We start from the raw sequence: 11,953 nt of genomic DNA on the forward strand, positions 1-11,953 counted from the left end.
ACATATGCCGCAATGCAAACCTAAAGCATTTGAAGCTCCATATTTCATGGGATGTATTTCAAGAAAACTTCTAAATAGCTGCCCAGGGAAACATGCTCCTGCCAGCAACCACTTGAGGCAGGCCAGGGGCACACCCTGACCCACTTGCACAAAGCTCCCAGGGAAACACACTGGCCTCTGGGCTGCCCTGGGACAGCAGGGAGCCCAGAGCCCTGTGCTTTCCAGCAATGGCTCAGCTGCACATGCAGCCTCCTGCTCCTCTCCCTGACCCACAGTTCAGCAGTCCTACTGTTCCACTGGACACTGGTAGCAGCACCGCTCATGGCAGGGGGCACCTGCAGGGCAGAGCTGTTCCCTGCCAATGTGCGCATGTTCTCCATGCTGGCACAAGACCTTTCCCCCCTCCAGAGAGCAGTGCAGCTCCCACCTTACTTCTGTGTGAGCCTGAGACATGCTCACAAGGGAGCAAGTGAATTAGCTGAACCCCCACCTTTACAATCAATCCATCTAGAGCTAGAGACATCCAAGGGGATTTTGAATTATCGAGAAAAATTGGTTTGTTTTTATTTTTCATGAAACTAACATCACTATAATTCCTCTGAACATATGGAGCTGCTAAGCCAGGTAAGAGAGCTTCTACTCCTTTGCTTAGGTGTTGCTCAGTTCCCATCTACTGCTTTTACATCCCTTTGGAACAGGTGGCAGCCTACAAGGGTTTCCAGAATTTCACAATTATACCTAGGTAGCAATTGCTTTCCAACACTACTTTTCATGGCCTTTCCCACTTAGTTCAGGGCGGGGGTTTTTGCTTGCTTTTATTTGTCTTCAACCGAGGAGGTCCTAACACATGAACCAGGGCAGCCCATGTTAGAAGTAAAAGAAGCTTTACACTCCCCATTACATGTCCTGAATATTCAAAGGAGCCCAAACCTGTAGGGAACAAATTGGGCATCCAATTGCAAATTGTCACTTTTGCTGTGCTTCATTCTTCCATTGGTTTACTCCATGCTTTCTTTTCTACACAGACATCGAAGGTCAAGACATATATCACCTGCATCAAAACATTTCTAGTCTTTTCTTAATACTGACAATTCAAAATTTTCTTAGTGAAAATAGTCGAGGGCAGGCCATTTTAAAATACTCTCCTGCAGAGTTGTTAAAATGCAGAGAACTAATTAATCTTCACATGGCTTTCCATAGGATACAGACGTAAGACAGTCATGCAGAAAGAGAGAAATATCAGTCTTAAAAGGCATTTCTCCTGTAGAATATTTTTGTTAGTTACAAAAAAGAGACAAGTAAGGTTAAGCGAGATAGGAAATTTCTAGTCCAGTAAGAGTCCAGCAATAATGTCACCTTACTTACTGAGCAATACTTCTGCCTAGTTGCATTAAGCATTCCCCCTGCATATCAACAATTAAGGAGTCAATCCAAAGGTGATATACTCGAGATTTCGCAGAAATAATCCTGAGCGAAGGGACCAGGTGATATGATCCTATTTTTGGCATCAACAAAATTATTTCTTCAAATTTCATCTCTATCATGACAAAGTCAGAGACAGCAAAGGAACAACAGGACACTTTCTTTGCAACTTTCAATTCAAAATCATTGGCTGACACAGATGCACATTTTGTCTGGCACAATTCTACTTGTCAGGGACCAGGCAAGGCAGGGATGGAGGTACAAGTCAGAAGGCATCTCCTCCCCAAGCCTCAGCCTGCAACACTGACACAGACACAGAGAGTCCGGCAAGAGGTTTGGCACTGTCAACCTGCCATAGGTGGCTTTGGGCTTGTTCTGTCAAACAATGGCAAACTCAGACCCTGAATAGGCTGCATCCATTTGGAAGTCTCCTTCTCCTTAAGTAGAAAACTCACAAGGACTTTCTGTCACAGGAGGTTTCCCTATTTCTCCCTGTGCAAAACCAGGCAATGTCCATGAATCTCCTTCAGATCTGAAAGGGTTCAGCTCACAAACTGCCCCAAGGAAACATTCTTTCCTTCAAGGGTAGGGGGAAGGAGTGGGAACATTTCTCATTTCATACTAAATGCCTTCTTTTTCTCTACTAATTGTAACACAAGAAAAACTGCAGGGAGATAAAAGGCATGGGCAGGATGGAGAGGAATGTTTCCTTTGCCTGGGCTGCATTTCCAGGACCCCAAGGTCTCACTCCAGCTCCTGCCATTCAACATTTCACACTGGAGGAATTTTCTCTGCACCACCAGAGCACACTCCCAGGCACTGGGCTCTTGGAGAGCCAATGAGTCCATCAGGGAGGTGAAATGAATTTAAAGAAATTCTTAAAAGGATGGTTTTAACCAAGCTATTAAAATGTCACGTTTGAGTCAAAATTCCAATGGTCATTTTAGGACAGACATGCCCTGTACCTACCTGCATGTTCAGACATCTTCTCTTTGCTTTGGCTGCTGGATCTCGACCTTGAGAAAATGGAAGACAAAAGAACATATGAGGAGGGAGAAAGACAAGGGAGGGAAGAGGTGTAGCATGAAAGGAGGCAAATCTTCCTCGCTCGGTCACTCTGATGAAGCAGGAAATGCAACACATCAACACAACAAGATGCAAAGCTGATTAATTGCCCTTAAGCTTTCAGTTGCTGCACTCAGACAGAGCTGGCCAAGCTTCAGCTGAAACACCGCAGGCATTCTTCAACTTGCATCCTAACTCCGCAATTCTGCTGTCTCTCCTTTTGGAGCCCAGTGGCTCCTACAGCCTCTCTGAAACAGCAAGAGCTGCTAAGCTGAGACACGAGTCTGTATGGAGAGCAGCTACTTTGGTACTGCTGCCAAAGCTTGACTTTGCCTGCTTGTGCCTTACACTGGGGCCAGTCTGGTGTTCCATTTGTGCCGAGCACTGCTGTGTCCTGAGAAGGATATTCCACCTCCTTACCCTTTCAAGACAAAAATGGCTTTTTCCAATTCACCTGCTAAGCAAGGGTATTTAGAATTGCACTTTAAAAGCCCTACCTAACCATTTCAATTGGAATGATATTTCCCTGACTCCTTCTTTCCTGTTATTTAACCTCCCTTTATCTCTTGGATAAGCTTGACAGCTACATTTTCTCACACATATGCCAACCAATATCTTTCCATTGGGCACATGCCTTGAACTCCTCCCTAGCACTTTGTCCTCTTTGATTTAATCCCAGGCCTCAATAGTAAACATTGATCTTATTATACTACTATATCCCAGAATTTTCTGGGATTTTATTTCACAGTGGAGGCCCAGACACAGAGAAATTACACCTTATATTTACTTTGGGATCCCTTTCCTTCCAAACTGTTGGAACTCACAGTGGTCTCCAGAATGCGGCAAATACACCCAGCAAGTAATTGCTTTCCAAAGACTGTTTTCATGGCCTGTCTATCTGTAACCACCACTGAGTTCAGGTTTGGGTTTTGTTGGTTGTTTTTATTTCGCTTTACATCAAAGGAAATGTTGGCACATAAACAACGTCACCCAGTGTTAAAATTAAAAGAAGCAGCACTGAAATTAGCACACACCTCTTCTGCAGCCAATATTTCTCCTAACACGTTTGTGAGGGCTGAATTAGACTGTGAAGTATTCCTTTGATATGCAGTGTCCAGACGCATGCAATACAGTTCCCAAATGACACCACAAACATTACAGAGGGAATCAAGTGCCAAGCCCAGCAGAGGACCCATCTTGAGATGCTTCTAAGCCCTAACTCCTCTTCCCCACCACCACCTCTGCTCTTGGGGCATACATTTTGGGATTTGACATTGAGCTGCATCATCAGAGATGGGCAAAATGATGAATACACAGAGGTTTGCCTAAATGCATGGGAGAGCTGACTGTGCAAAAGAACCTCACGAGATGGGAAGAACGAGCAGAACAGCACACTGGAGCGGCAGACACCTTGGCTTACCTCATCTCCTGGGGCTCCTGGACATCCAGCTGCAGAGAGCTGTGCAGAGACCCTGCAGCACTGCCAACATGGGGACTTTCTGCCTTGCGTATAGGGGGGATCAAAGGCAGTCCCAGTGACCCCTTCTTCATAACCCCACCACTGGGATACAGCAAGGAATCCTGGAAAAATTAGAAAACCGTGCTGAGATCAAGCATCCAGCCTGTCCTATTCATGACTCAAGACATTTAGCCATGCTTTTAAATGGGACCTGGCAGGAAAAGACAAGTGAAACACATGGGGAATCTTGGCCCACGATGGGGAGTGGAAAGGGAAGTGGTGAGGGAGAGTCCATGTCCCAGATTTGCCAGCTCTCTCCTTGTGCTCACTTCTCTGCAAATGTGGCTACCTTCCTGGCTGGAATTCACATGTTTGGAATCAAGATTTTTCTGGTGTTCCACTGCCTCCACTTGCCCATTACATGGCATGGAACTGAGTATAGATCACTAGTCTCTCCCTGCCCATTATGCACCTCACAGTTGGTGAGGATCTCCAGCCAAGTCCCCACACAGTCAGTCTGCAGGATGTCTAAACCTGCTTTTCTAAAGCCCCTCATTTCTTCTGTTGCTGCCCTGCCCTCTTACACTTCCCCAGCAGCATTTCAGCCCAGAAGCTCCTGAGCTCCCTTGATGCTCAGGGCTCTCCAGCTCTCACACCTCCATCATCTCAGGTTCACTGGCATTTAGAAATTTCATCTGAACTCCCTGCCCTGCTGCTCTCTGGAAGCTCTCTGCCTGCCCAAGTTGCTCCAGGGCCCCCATGCCATGGCTGCAAAGGGGAGTGGAGGCAGCAGGGGCAGATGCACACCATTCCTTACTATCCCATCATTTCTGGCACAGCTAAAGAGCCAAATCAGGACCTGTTCAAACTCCAGTGAAAGGACCAGATTCTGTCAGGAATATACTGGGTTCTTTGTCAGCAAGACTGAAATGAAGTACACAAGACTTTGATGGGACATTCTGTTTACCAAAGCTGTTGTTCATCTGCCTCCTCCTGCACCCCACGGCGAACCCAAAACAACTGCAGGTGCTGGCCCTGCTGCAAAGGCAATCGTGTGGCTGGGCTCTGGGCTGCACCCCCCAGGGCACCCTCTGGATAGAGCCATGCCAGAGCACACAGATGCCCAGAAGCTGATGAACTCTAGAAAGAGCTTCAGAGGCAATTTTGCAGAAGGCCATGGCTGTATAACTCAAGTACTGAGACAACTGGGAACTGACTTGCAGGACTGTGTGTTCCAGTAAACAAGTTTTTCTTCCCAAGCAGACACAGGTGACAGAAAACAACACCATGTCAGAGACATGGTTCACAGATACCCATAGGTTACTAAATGTAGAAGAATTACTTGGTCAGATTGGACATCTGACTTCTTGTTGGGGTTTTCTCATCCGTAAGAGAGAGGAGAAGGTAAAACAGAGCCCAGAAAGCATTCAAGGATCTCTCCTGCTATTGATACACGCCGCAGATATGAAGTCTGTGCTACACACCCATTGCAAAGACAACCTGAAGCAGAAGTGTCCAGCTGAGTTCTTCCTCGCCTCAGTTGCTTCCATGGGATCACATCACAGGAAAAGGTCACTGAGTTCTGCCTACAGCACATAAACTGAAAATCTACCGCTCAGAACTTAGCTTGGTCTACTCACCTCATGTCCTTTTCCCATTGAACTCTGCTCCTGGTTGTTTCTACTTTCATCATCATAGCCAGTGCCATTTTTCCCATTTTCTTGCTCTCCAGTACCCGTCTTGTTTGGCTTGATAGAAGGAGAGCTCTTCCAAATGGAAACCAATGGCTTGGTGGGACTAGAGGGATTTTCCAGGGCAGAGCTCTTGGCGAGAGTGTAGCCAGTCAGACCTGCAAAGTGGAGACATAAAATGTAACATATGCCGCAATGCAAACCTAAAGCATTTGAAGCTCCATATTTCATGGGATGTATTTCAAGAAAACTTCTAAATAGCTGCCCAGGGAAACATGCTCCTGCCAGCAACCACTTGAGGCAGGTCAGGGGCATACCCTGACCCACTTGCACAAAGCTCCCAGGGAAACACACTGGCTTCTGGGCTGCCCTGGGACAGCAGGGAGCCCAGAGCCCTGTGCTTTCCAGCAATGGCTCAGCTGCACATGCAGCCTCCTGCTCCTCTCCCTGCCCCACAGCTCAGCAGCCCTACAGTTCCACGGGGCACTGGCAGTAGCACAGCTCATGGCAGGGGGCACCTGCAGGGCAGAGCTGTTCCCTGCCAATGTGCACAGGCTCTCCATGCTGGCACAAGACCTTTCCCCCCTCCAGAGAGCGGTGCAGTTCCCACCTTACTTCTGTGTGAGCCTGAGACATGCTCACAAGGGAGCAAGTGAATTAGCTGAACCCCCACCTTTACAATCAATCCATCTAGAGCTAGAGACATCCAAGGGGATTTTGAATTATCGAGAAAAATTGGTTTGTTTTTATTTTTCATGAAACTAACATCACTATAATTCCTCTGAACATATGGAGCTGCTAAGCCAGGTAAGAGAGCTTCTACTCCTTTGCTTAGGTGTTGCTCAGTTCCCATCTACTGCTTTTACATCCCTTTGGAACAGGTGGCAGCCTACAAGGGTCTCCAGAATTTCACAATTATACCTAGGTAGCAATTGCTTTCCAACACTACTTTTCATGGCCTTTCCCACTTAGTTCAGGGCGGGGGTTTTTGCTTGCTTTTATTTGTCTTCAACCGAGGAGGTCCTAACACATGAACCAGGGCAGCCCATGTTAGAAGTAAAAGAAGTTTTACACTCCCCATTACATGTCCTGAATATTCAAAGGAGCCCAAACCTGTAGGGAACAAATTGGGCATCCAATTGCAAATTGTCACTCTGCTCTGCATCATTCTTCCATTGGTTTACTCCATGCTTTCTTTTCTACACAGACATCGAAGGTCAAGACATATATCACCTGCATCAAAACATTTCTAGTCTTTTCTTAATACTGACAATTCAAAATTTTCTTAGTGAAAATAGTCGAGGGCAGGCCATTTTAAAATACTCTCCTGCAGAGTTGTTAAAATGCAGAGAACTAATTAATCTTCACATGGCTTTGCATAGGATACAGACGTGAGACAGTCATGCAGAAAGAGAGGAATATCAGTCTTAAAAGGCATTTCTCCTGTGGAATATTTTTGTTAGTTACAAAAAAGAGACAAGTAAGGTTAAGTGAGATAGGAAATTTCGAGTCCAGTAAGAGTCCAGCAATAAAGTCACGTTACTTACGGGCCAATACTTCTGCCTAGTTGCATTAAGCATTCCCCCTGCATATCAACAATTAAGGAGTCAATCCAAAGGTGATATACTCGAGATTTGGCAGAAATAATCCTGAGCAAAGGGACCAGGTGATATGATCCTATTTTTGGCATCAACAAAATGATTTCTTCAAATTTCATCTCTATCATGACAAAGTCAGAGACAGCAAAGGAACAACAGGACGCTTTCTTTGCAACTTTCAATTCAAAATCATTGGCTGACACAGATGCCACAATTCTACTTGTCAGGGACCAGGCAAGGCAGGGATGGAGGTACAAGTCAGAAGGCATCTCCTCCCCAAGCCTCAGCCTGCAACACTGACACAGACACAGAGAGTCCGGCAAGAGGTTTGGCACTGTCAACCTGCCATAGGTGGCTTTGGGCTTGTTCTGTCAAACAATGGCAAACTCAGACCCTGAATAGGCTGCATCCATTTGGAAGTCTCCTTCTCCTTAAGTGGAAAACTCACAAGGACTTTCTGTCACAGGAGGTTTCCCTATTTCTCCCTGTGCAAAACCAGGCAATGTCCATGAATCTCCTTCAGATCTGAAAGGGTTCAGCTCACAAACTGCCCCAAGGAAACATTCTTTCCTTCAAGGGTAGGGGGAAGGAGTGGGAACATTTCTCATTTCATGCTAAATGCCTTCTTTTTCTCTACTAATTGTAACACAAGAAAAACTGCAGGGAGATAAAAGGCATGGGCAGGATGGAGAGGAATGTTTCCTTTGCCTGGGCTGCATTTCCAGGACCCCAAGGTCTCACTCCAGCTCCTGCCATTCAACATTTCACACTGGAGGAATTTTCTCTGCACCGCCAGAGCACACTCCCAGGCACTGGGCTCTGGGAGAGTCCACTGAGCCCATCAAGGAGGTGAAATGAATTTAAAGAAATTCTTAAAAGGATGGTTTTAACCAAGCTTTCAAAATGTCACCTTTGAGTCAAAATTCCAATGGTCATTTTAGGACAGACATGCCCTGTACCTACCTGCATGTTCAGACATCTTCTCTTTGCTTTGGCTGCTGGATCTCGACCTTGAGAAAATGGAAGACAAAAGAACATATGAGGAGGGAGAAAGAAAAAGGAGGGAAGAGGTGTAGCATGAAAGGAGGCAAACCTTCCTTGCTTGGTCACTCTGATGAAGCAGGAAATGCAACACATCAACCCAACAAGATGCAAAGCTGATTAATTGCCCTTAAGTTTTCAGTTGCTGCACTCAGACAGAGCTGGTCAAGCTTCAGCTGAAACACCGCAGGCATTCTTCAACTTGCATCCTAACTCCGCAATTCTGCTGTCTCTCCTTTTGGAGCCCAGTGGCTCCTACAGCCTCTCAGAAGCAGCAAGAGCTGCTAAGCTGAGACACGAGTCTGTATGGAGAGCAGCTACTTTGGTACTGCTGCCAAAGCTTGACTTTGCCTGCTTGTGCCTTACACTGGGGCCAGTCTAGTGCTCCTTGTGCTCCAGCACTGCTGTGTCCTGAGAAGGATATTCCACCTCCTTGCTCTTTCAAGACAAAAATGCTTTTTTCCAACTCAGCTGCTAGGCAAGGGTATTTAGAATTGCACTTTAAAAGCCCTACATAACCATTTCAATTGCAATGATATTCCCGTGACTCCTTCTTTCCTGTTATTTAACCTCCCTTTATCTCTTGGATAAGTTTGACAGCTACATTTTCTCACACATATCCCAACCAATATCTTTCTCTTAGGTACAGTCCAATAACTTTTCTCTAGCACCTTGCCCTTTTTTAATTTACATCCCAGGCCTCAGCATTAAACATTGATTAGATTCTACATCTGTACCCCATAATTCATCTGGGATTTCATTTCACAGTGGAGGCCCAGGCACAGAGAAATTATGCCTTACTTTTACTTTGGGATCCCTTTCCTTCCATACAGTTGGCAACTCACAGTGGTCTCTAGAATGTGGCAATTACACTCACCCTGTTTTATTGGACTTTCTATCTGTAACCACCACTGAGTTCAGGTAGGATTGTGTTGGTTGTTTTTATTTCTCTTTACAACAAAGGAAATTTTAGCACATAAACAACGTCACCCAGTGTTAAAATTAAAAGAAGCAGCACTGAAATTAGCACACACCTCTTCTGCAGCCAATATTTCTCCTAACACGTTTGTGGGGGCTGAATTAGACTGTGAAGTATTCCTTGATATGCAGTGTCCAGACCCATGCAATACAGTTCCCAAATGACACCACAAATAATTCAGAGGGAATCAAGTGCCAAGTTGAGCAGAAGACCCATCTTGAGATGCTTCTAAGCCCTAACTCCTCTTCCCCACCACCACCTCTGCTCTTGGGGCATACATTTTGGGGTTTGACATTGAGCTGCATCATCAGAGATGGGCAAAATGATGAATACACAGAGGTTTGCCTAAATGCATGGGAGAGCTGACTGTGCAAAAGAACCTCATGAGATGGGAAGAACGAGCAGAACAGCACACTGGAGCGGCAGACACCTTGGCTTACCTCATCTCCTGGGGCTCTTGGACATTCAGCTGCAGAGAGCTGTGCAGAGACCCTGCAGCATTGCCAACATGGGGACTTTCTGCCTTGCGTATAGGGGGGATCAAAGGCAGTCCCAGTGACCCCTTCTTCATAAACCCACCACTGGGATACAGCAAGGAATCCTGGAAAAATTAGAACACCGTGTTGAGATCAAGCATCCAGCCTGCCCTATTCATGACTCAAGACATTTAGCCATGCTTTTAAATGGGACCTGGCAGGAAAAGACAAGTGAAACACATGGGGAATCTTGGCCCACGATGGGGAGTGGAAAGGGAAGTGGTGAGGGAGAGTCCATGTCCCAGATTTGCCAGCTCTCTCCTTGTGCTCACTTCTCAGCAAATGTGGCTACATTCCTGGCTGGAATTCACATGTTTGGAATCAAGATTTTTCTGGTGTTCCACTGCCTCCACTTGCCCTTTACATGGCATGGAACTGAGTATAGATCAGTAGTCTCTCCCTGCCCATTATGCACCTCACAGTTGGTGAGGATCTCCAGTCAAGTCCCCACACAGTCAGTCTGCAGGATGTCTAAACCTGCTTTTCTAAAGCCCCTCATTTCTTCTGTTGCTGCCCTGCCCTCTTACACTTCCCCAGCAGCATTTCAGCCCAGAAGCTCCTGAGCTCCCTTGATGCTCAGGGCTCTCCAGCTCTCACACCTCCATCATCTCAGGTTCACTGGCATTTAGAAATTTCATCTGAACTCCCTGCCCTGCTGCTCTCTGGAAGCTCTCTGCCTGCCCAAGTTGCTCCAGGGCCCCCATGCCATGGCTGCAAAGGGGAGTGGAGGCAGCAGGGGCAGATGCACACCATTCCTTACTATCCCATCATTTCTGGCACAGCTAAAGAGTCAAATCAGGACCTGTTCAAACTCCAGTGAAAGGACCAGATTCTGTCAGGAATATACTGGGTTCTTTGTCAGCAAGACTGAAATGAAGTACACAAGACTTTAATGGGACATTCTGTTTACCAAAGTTGTTGTTCATCTGCCTCCTCCTGCACCCCACGGCGAACCCAAAACAACTGCAGGTGCTGGCCCTGCTGCAAAGGCAATCGTGTGGCTGGGCTCTGGGCTGCTCTCCCCAGGGCACCCTCTGGATAGAGCCATGCCAGAGCACACAGATGCCCAGAAGCTGATGAACTCTAGAAAGAGCTTCAGAGGCATTTTGCAGAAGGTCATGCCTGTATAACTCAAGTACAGAGACAACTGGGAACTGACTTTGCAGGACTGTGTGTTCCAGGAAACAAGTTGTTCTTCCCAAGCAGACACAGGTGACAGAAAACTACACCATGACAGAGACATGGTTCACAGATACCCATAGGTTACTAAATGTAGAAGAATTACTTGGTCAGATTGGACATCTGACTTCTTGTTGGGGTTTTCTCATCCGTAAGAGAGAGGAGAAGGTAAAACAGAGCCCAGAAAGCATTCAAGGACCTCTCCTGCTATTGATACACGCCGCAGATATGAAGTCTGTGCTACACACCCATTGCAAAGACAACCTGAAGCAGAAGTGTCTGGCTGAGCTCTTCCTTGCCTCAGTTGCTTCCATGGGATCACATCACAGGAAAAGGTCTCTGAGCTCTGCCTACAGCACATAAACTGAAAATCTACCGCTCAGAACTTAGCTTGGTCTCCTCACCTTATGTCCTTTTCCCATTGAACTCTGCTCCTGGTTGTTTCTACTTTCATCGTCATAGCCAGTGCCATTTTTCCCATCTTCTTGCTCTCCAGTGCGCATCTTGTTTGGCTTGTTAGAAGGAAAGCTCTTCCATAGGGAAACGAATGGCTTGGAGAGATGGTGCCTTGAGGGATTTGCCAGGGCAAACCTCTGAGCAAGAGGGCAGCCAGTCAGACCTGCAAAGTTGAGACATGAAATGAAATATATGCCGCAATGCAAACCTAAAGCATTTGAAGCTCCATATTTCATGGGATGTATTTCAAGAAAACTTCTAAATAGCTGCCCAGGGAAACATGCTCCTGCCAGCAACCACTTGAGGCAGGTCAGGGGCACACCCTGACCCACTTGCACAAAGCTCCCAGGGAAACACCCTGGGACAGCAGGGAGCCCAGAGCCCTGTGCTTTCCAGCAACGGCTCAGCTGCACATGCAGCCTCCTGCTCCTCTCCCTGCCCCACAACTCAGCAGTCCTACAGCTCCATGGGGCACTGGCAGCAGCACATTTCATGGCAGGGGGCACCTGCAGGGCAGAGCTGTTCCC

Source organism: Catharus ustulatus, chromosome 3 (genome assembly GCF_009819885.2).
Source record: "Catharus ustulatus isolate bCatUst1 chromosome 3, bCatUst1.pri.v2, whole genome shotgun sequence".
Classification (NCBI taxonomy): Eukaryota; Metazoa; Chordata; class Aves; order Passeriformes; family Turdidae; genus Catharus; species Catharus ustulatus.